At 34.6% G+C, this 8489-nt stretch overlaps 1 long non-coding RNA gene across 1 annotated transcript; it reads left to right on the top strand.

The window, feature by feature from the left end:
* Positions 1-347: 347 nt before the first annotated feature.
* LOC130047800 (uncharacterized) lies at positions 348-8489 on the top strand. The gene is made up of 2 exons (XR_008796616.1): positions 348-1137; positions 5547-8489. It is a non-coding gene; the product is annotated as an uncharacterized LOC130047800 (long non-coding RNA).

The raw sequence follows: 8489 nt of genomic DNA, 5'->3' as shown, positions 1-8489 counted from the left end.
TATGGCAATATATGGCAAAAACTTGTCCGGCTCATAACTTGAAAACTATTAGACCTAGAATCACCAAAATTGGTCAACTAATGCATCTTAGGTAGAAGGTGTGTCGCATCCTACTTTAAGGTCACTGTGACATTTAATTAAGGTGATATAAAAAAAAAATGTTTTAATGGGTACTATCTATACTGTTAACAATATGTGACGGGCGTATCATGTGCCATGGCGGTGCACTTTATTTAACATGAATTCATAGCTAAAAAAAAATTATTACTAATTTTTTGGTTAATTCCATAAATATATTATTCCGCTCTCTAGACACAATTCTGGGTTACCCCCCTGTCTTTGGGGGTATAAGCACCTCATTTCTTTCAGAATGGCACAATGTCAGGAGAGCTTTTGTTATTTGTTATACTCTTAATGTTGATGGCATGCATCTATGAACAACAGGATAATTTTTTAGATTATTATTTCTGATATCATATTTGTAAATTGTTTATGAGGGGTTATTAAAAGTTTGTGGACAAAAGGACGCACTTATTAAAAATTCAGAGTTATCGTAAGTGAAAAATATAGGAGATGTGTAACAAGATTGTATATTTGAAGATTTTAATTTTAATTAATTTTTATAAGTATTGATTTCAGATACATGTATGACATTGCATGCTTGGGGGTGGGGGGGGGGGGGGGGCTACAGTTAGATAATATTCTGGTCAGCACATTCGATAAACTACATGGAATTCATTAAATCACTTCTTTTTCTTTCAGTGGTCTTCAACTTTTAATCTCCAAGAAGGAAATGTAATTAAAAGATGAATAAAGTATCCCTAAGAATACCAGAAGAAAGGCTATGTGTTGAGAAAAACAGCCCTTCCTCAGTACCTCAGAACTAGATGATAGCCCTTAATTGTTACTTTATGCTGAATATGACACAGTATAGAAGATCTGATCATGAAGAAGTAACACCATTGATACACTTGCCAACTGCCAAAATTACTTTCTGATAGTATGACGAGATTAGAAGATATCATGGTGTAGTCATGACACAAACTGCAAAATCAAAGAATTAATTGTCTTCCCCAGAGGATGAACAGAGCAAGATGGCTTCACATGGATAACATTTCCTTTCGAGTTTTGAAATTAGTAAGTATACAAAATATTTTAGGCCACATAGGGCCAAAAAAAAAATGTTTGTTTTAGGTCGCCTCTGATTTTTAAAAAAAGGGTTGGTAGGTAGGTTTATTTTATTTTTTTTTTAAATATTTTTTTTTATAAAAATAAATAAGTGCCTTCGAATCAATGAAAATTTTATAGTTAAAGTTGTAATATAATGTGTTTAACAGATAAAAAATGGGTTCAGAGCACAATGTTTAATTGACAAAATACACAGTATGTGATGGAGTTTTAATATTACAATTATAGATGTCTTGGCATTTCGGGTAATAGTTCGTATATCGATGAATTGAAATCGGAAAATTGAAAAAAATTAATAGGGTCGGTGGATATATTTAGGGTCGGGCAAGCGACCTGAAACAAACACATTTTTTATTTTGGCCTAGTCATAAAATTATTTTTTAGATTTTCATCTTTGTTTGGAAATAAAAATGGACAGGTGGTTGGAGTTTATTTTTATGCCCCCCTTTGAAAAAGAGGGGGCATATTGTTTTGCACCTGTTGGTCGGTCTGTCGGTCGGTCTGTAGACCATGTGTTGTCCGCTCAATATCTTGAGAACCATTCACTTGATGATAATGATATTTCATATGTGGGTTAGCAGGGTTTGACATTTACTTTCTTGAGCACTAGACCAGTCGGGCTACTTCAAATAATATTTACTAGACCTGACCTTACATCCACTAGCCCTGACCAACTTTCCAGAGAAAAGAAACCCTGATGGTTTCTCCATATTTAAGTACTTAATTCAAATGACAAACGTTAAGTTTAAACTAAAACATACTTAATTGTCTCAAAAACATCTTTAGTCTCGTCATTCAATTTGGTGCTTTTATTTTCAAACTTCCCAATCTACTCCTTTTTTTTTCTCGGAACATCCTTCCTTGAGGACGAGAAGTCGAGACATTCCCGCACATGTGTCAACAACGAAAAATGGCTATTTACGATTTAATTTATTCATTTGATACAGGCAACGAAATTAAGGGGAAATACTCGCTAAATGCGAGTTAAAAATTGAATTTGCAAGTAAAAAATCACAAGTGATCGCAACTTTTTGCGAGTGAAAAAACCCCAATCTTTTTCCCGGATTTCCTCGGTTTATTGGCTGTACTTTGAAGTTTACAATAATCTTGTCTTGTGCATAGAAACTCTTTACAGAATGAATATACAAGTATTGAAAAAGTAAACGTGGATCGAATAAATAACTAAGGCCAAGGTCATCTCAGTCGATGGCCTACTTCATACACACTTCGGATGTCTCAGAGACGTCTGATTTAAATAGCAAGCATATTGATCTCGTCCGTGTCTATATAAAACAACACATGACAGTGTGTCACCATTTCACGCGGTGTCCTTCTGTACTCTATAGTCAAACACTTCGAGTTCGCGGGGTTTTCTTTTCAACTAGAATTTTTTTAGATGAAATTTCCAAAAGTTTTGAACATATAGTTTAAATTGGCGCAAACAGTCTTCAAGATTTCAATCCACATGATGCTGTTAATAGGTGGTAGATCTCTGGACAGCGAGTACGCCGCACAAGTGTACCATATGACCCGCACCATGTATGTTGTCTGATAATTCATTGAATTTTAAATGAAAGAATTCGCAATCTTATTTTTATTATTGCACTTTAAAGGAGATTTTAAAAGATTTTCCCAAAATTTTGATAAAGAGACATGCTTGTTTTCTTAAATTCATGTAAAACAGTAATCGATTGAAAAATGCTAGTAAAAGCTCAATTTTGCTAGTTGGAAAATAATCCACTAGCTAAAATTTGCTAGTGGTGAAAAAAGTTAATTTCGATCCCTGTGATAGACACTTTCTTATATTCAATTAAAATAAACTGGGTTTTTTTTCAAATGAAAATAAATTCAGTTTATATATATTTATCCGAAATATAACTTGACACCCATTAACAGAGTAAATGTCGTAAAACATCACTTCCGACAGCGACTATGTATTCGAACTAAAAATAGAGATTTTGTCATCACGCGGTTCAAAATTGCTCGCAAACTCTTTACAGTTATTTTTTAAAGTTAAAAATAAGATATCTTATGGTTTAAAATAAAGTTTCTTGTTTATTTTATCAACATGACCAGTCGGACTAGTAAATCGACATTTTACCCGACCGGACCTATCATTTAGTAGACTCGGTCGGTCGGACGTGCCTTAGTGTCAAACCCTGGTTAGTTATGAGTAGAAGAGGATCCTTATTGTTTTTCAGGTCAAAAGGTCAAAGGTCAAGGGTCAATCTACTCTGGACATAGGAATATAATGTCCGCTCAATATCTTGAGAACCCTTTGCTTGAAAGACATCAAACTTGGCACACTGGTACATCCTAAGAAGTAGATGACCCCTATTGATTTTAAGGTCATATGGTCAAAGGTCAAGGGTCAAACTGCGCATGGGAATATACTGACCATTCAATGTCTAGAGAACCCTTTGCTTGACAGACATCAAACTTGGTACACCAGTACATCTTCAGAAGAAGATGACCCCTATTGATTTTGAGGTCACATGGTCAAAGGTCAAGGGTCACACTGGACATAGGAATATATTGTCCGTTTAATATCTTGAGAACCCTTTGCCTGACAGACATCAAACTTGTTACACTGGTACATCTTCAGGAGAAGATGACCCTTAATGATTTTGAGGTCACATGAGCAAAGGTCAAGGGTCAAACTGGACATAGGAATATACTGTCCGTTCAATATCTTGAGAACCCTTTGCTTGACAGACATCAAACTTGGTACACTGGTACATCTTCAGGAGAAGATGATCCCTATTGATTTTGAGGTCACATGTTTAAAGATCAAGGGTCAACCTGGACATTGGAATATACTGTCTGCTCAATATCTTCAGAACCCTTTGCTTGACAGACATCAAACTTTAAATAGTACACTGGTGTATATTCAGGAGAAGATGACTCCTATTGATTTTAAGGTCACATGGTCAAAGGTCAAGGGTCAAACTGGACATAGTAATATACTGTCCACTCAATATCTTGATAACCCTTTTACTTGACAGACATCAAACTTAGTACACTGGTACATCTTTAGGAGAGGATGACCCATATTGATTTTGAGGTCAAAAGTCAAAAGTTAAACTGGACATAGTAATATATTGTCTCCTATATTTTAAGAATTATTTGTTTGATTGACACGTACCAAACTTGGTACACTGGTACAGCATAAGGAGTAGGTGACCCCTATTGAATTTTAGGTCACATGGTCAATTCACTCTTGACATAGGAAGATATTGTCTGCTCAATATTTTGAATTGATGATAATACTATCAATTAAATGAGGTGTGTGTATAACCCTTTTCAATTTTGCACCATGGGGGGCATATGTGTTTTACAAACATCTCTTGTTTTTTTTTTCAGAATATATATTTCACGTTCATTATTCTCACATGTTGCTGTAGAGTGTAGATTACATCATTTTTTTTACATTGTTTTCTTTGGACAGAAAATTTCCATACAGCAATATTATAATTGTTGTTGAGTGATTTTGAAGTACATTTTCATGTAACACTGAAGTTGAACATTCTTTTTCCCTGTTGTCCGTCTGTCTGTAAACTTTCACATTTCTGACTTCTTCTCAAGAACCACTGGGCCAATTTCAACCTAACTTGACAAAAAGCATCCTTGGTGAAGGGCTTTCAAGTTTGTTCAAATAAAGGGCCACACCCCCTTTCAAAGGGAAGATCTAATTACAAAATTGCAAAAATAGGGTGGGGTCATTTAAAAATCTTCTTCTAAAGAACCACTGGGCCAGATGATGTGAAAGTTACATGAAAGCTTCCGGACAAGTGTAGATTGAAGTTTGTTCAAATCATGACCCCCTGGAGTAGAATAGGGCCACACTAGGTGATCAAAGTTTTACATGTACAAATATATAGGGAAAATCTTCACAAGAAGTAGGAAAATAACAAGGCCAGTAAAATACAAATTTACGTAAAGGCTTCCTGAAATAGTGCAGATTCAAGTTTGTCATAATCATGCCTCCCAGGGAAGGTTGGCCGAGGCCACAATAGGAGATCAAAGTTTTACATTCAAATAAGTATAGAGAATTTTCAAGAACCATTAGGCCAGAGCAGTTTACATTTACATGAAAGCTTCCTGACATACAGCTCTGTAGTGCAGATTCAAGTTTGTAAAAATAAAATTTCCAAAAGGTGTCGCTGTGTTTGGTGTAATTTTTGTTCGTTCTGCACAAACTAGCTCATTCAGCTTGACACAGCCTAGGTAATTTACAGCTGATCATTTGATAAACACTTACTTTGTAGAAATAGAAATTATGATTTTTATCTATTTATACATTTATTGCTATTTCTATGAAGACCTTTTACTAATCACTTCTCTAAATAATTTTGCAGATTTGTCAGAATGTTATGCATCATTATCAACAGAAAAGAACTTCATAGGTAGACCAAAGCTGACATGGGATGAGATCCTAGAACAAGACCTAGAGTTTACAGGATTGGATAGGATCAATCCACTGGGTCGCCAAGTGTGGAAGTACAAACTTCAACCTCGACAGGACAGCCAGGCCTCACCCTTGCAAAAAGATTAATTTGGCCTGGATAGTCAAAATGAGTGATGATGATTGATATCAAGGTCTGACACTGGAAGCTCAGTAAGGGTAGATGCTGGCAATGGAGCTGTTTAGCAATAAAACAAACAAGTTTAACATTAAACATGTTTGTATACTTTTTTGGCTCACCTGAGCCAAAGGCTCAAGTGAGCTTTTCTGATCACCTTTGCCTGTCGTCTGTTTATAAACTTTTCACATTTTCATTTTCTTCTCCAGAGTGAACCACTGGGCCAGTTTCAATCAAACTTGGTATGCATCATCAATAGATAAAGGGTATTCAAGTTTGTTCATATAAAGGGTCATGCACCCTTCAAAAAGGAAATAATCATGGAAATGCAAAAATAGGGTGGGGTCATTTAAAAAACCTTTTCAAGAACCACTGGACCAGGAAAGTTGAATTCACACGAAAGGTTCCTGTTTTGTGCAAATCATGGTCTCTGGGGGTAGGGTGGGGTCACAATAGAGAATCAAAGTTTTACATTCATATATAGTGCATATTCAAGTTTGTAAAAAGCTCACAGGGGTAGGGTGGGGGTCACAATAGGGGATTTAAGTTTTACATGTGAAATATATACAAGGAAAATCTTTTAAAATCTTCTCCTCAAAAACTAGATGCAGAACCGTAGCTCTTTGAAAAGAGAGCTTCAGATGAACCCCTTATAAAAAAAACTTCAATTTATGGCAGAGAAAAAAAGTGCATGTTTAAGTCCCTCTATCACTGCATTCCTGCATCGCTGTCTCATGAATTTAATATTAAATAATTCCCAACATATTTTCCCACTATACTTGTTTCCAAACATACTTTCAAATATTTTCTAAACCCACATATAACCCCAAAACAGCTTCAAGTGATTTCAATTTCTTTGTTGATGTAGCCATGTTAAGTAGCCATTCAATTTGAACCCCAGTTCATTTCCATACTCATACTCATTTTGAAACATAATGTCTGTGTGAACTAATATCCTCACAAATATTTTTAGTGAAATATTTAGGATGAAATCATCCCAGTTGGGTTAAATACTTATTATTCAAATACTGTAGGTTTGAATATTGAACTAATCTCACAGCTTTCTTAAGTTTGGTCCCCATCCCCACCAGTCTGTTTTTACGCTTAACTATTGAAATGGGGTGTAAGGGATCAGACTAGGCTTTTATAGCATTATCAATTTTCAAAAGCTTTAGAAAAATTATACAATTTTAGGTCACTTGAGTAAACTCAGATGACATATTGCTATTGATCTGCATCTGTTGTAGTCCGTCGACATTAACAATTGAACATTTTTAACTAAATTCTATAACTGAAAGATGAAGATACCGCACAGCGATCAATCTACGATTCAAATAACGGAATTCTTTTCAAATTTAGTATGAAGCACACAAATTTACATTAAACCTTCTTGACATAGTGCATATTCAAGTTTGTTCAAATCATTTCCCCGGGAGTTATGGTGTGGTAACAATAGGGGGTCAAAGTTTTATATGCTAGCTGATATAAAGGAAAATTCTTTAAAGATATCTCTTGAACTATTTAAGCTAGGTCTTTCATATCTTGTATATACAATTTTTATGGCAAAACAAATCTGACCTATTCAGTATGTCCTGAACTACATTGTGTTTAAGGTAGATCTTTCATATATATTATATATTATGAATTTCTTATGATAAAACCTTTCATCTTGTTGAGGAGCCTCTCACCTCTGGTTGGCGCGGGTTTGAATCCTGCTCGCACCGGTAATTGAGAAAGTTTCCCAGTTTACTCTCGGAAGGTCGGTGGTCTCTTCCCAGGTACATTGTATCTGGGTTCTCTCTTCCACCAATAAAAACTGGGCACCACCAGATAACTGAAAAATTGTTGAGTGTGGCGGAAAACAGTTAAAACAATCAATCATATTATGTTATTTGACCTTGTGACCCTGAACTCTGAGTTTGACATACTTTTAAGAAAGTATAACGTATTAAGTATATCCAGGATTATTTTAGATAGGGCTTTTATGTTTTGTATATTGATTACTTATGGCAAGGTCTTTCATATCATACCAAGACCTACGACTTTTTACCTTGGTCTTATCCAGAACAGCAATATCATGCTAGTCATATCTTTGTCTTATATGATTTCATTTTAGTAATGTTGTGTTCTTTAGAGCTAGGTTTGGGTCACATTATTCATGAGAATAAAGATTGATAAAATAGCATTTAAAAATCAAAACAGCAGGGCCAAGATGACTCAGGTGAGCGATGTGGCCCATGGGCCTCTTGTTGATTTTGATATTTCTACCTATATCATTTGTATGAGAAATGGAACTCCTTTTTTTCTTTTACAAATACATGTATTATCATATGGATCCATCTTTGTTGATTATTTAATCAAAGGACATATTCAATTCATTCAATGTATTAAATGTAAATTTATGGATATGTCTGTGGTTGAATTACTTATGTATGTATGTATACATTTTTCTCGCACATGCAATTACATATATGATGTATATATATTTACTAATTGTACATGTAATATCCCCTGTTATATAATAAAATATATGACTGAGAATAAAAGACCTGCTGTTTTCATTGCTACCATGAAACATTAAAAGATTAGAATAATTCAAATATCTTAATGAATTCTATAATATATGAATTTGATATTTGTATATGATTGTCTCACTGGTGTTCAATGTGAACTTTGGTTTATTGTTTCAGTTTGCTCGATCTTTATATCAAATTAAAA

Source organism: Ostrea edulis, chromosome 7 (assembly GCF_947568905.1).
Source record: "Ostrea edulis chromosome 7, xbOstEdul1.1, whole genome shotgun sequence".
In the NCBI taxonomy this organism is placed as follows: domain Eukaryota; kingdom Metazoa; phylum Mollusca; class Bivalvia; order Ostreida; family Ostreidae; genus Ostrea; species Ostrea edulis.
This window is presented reverse-complemented; position numbering and strand designations above follow the sequence as displayed.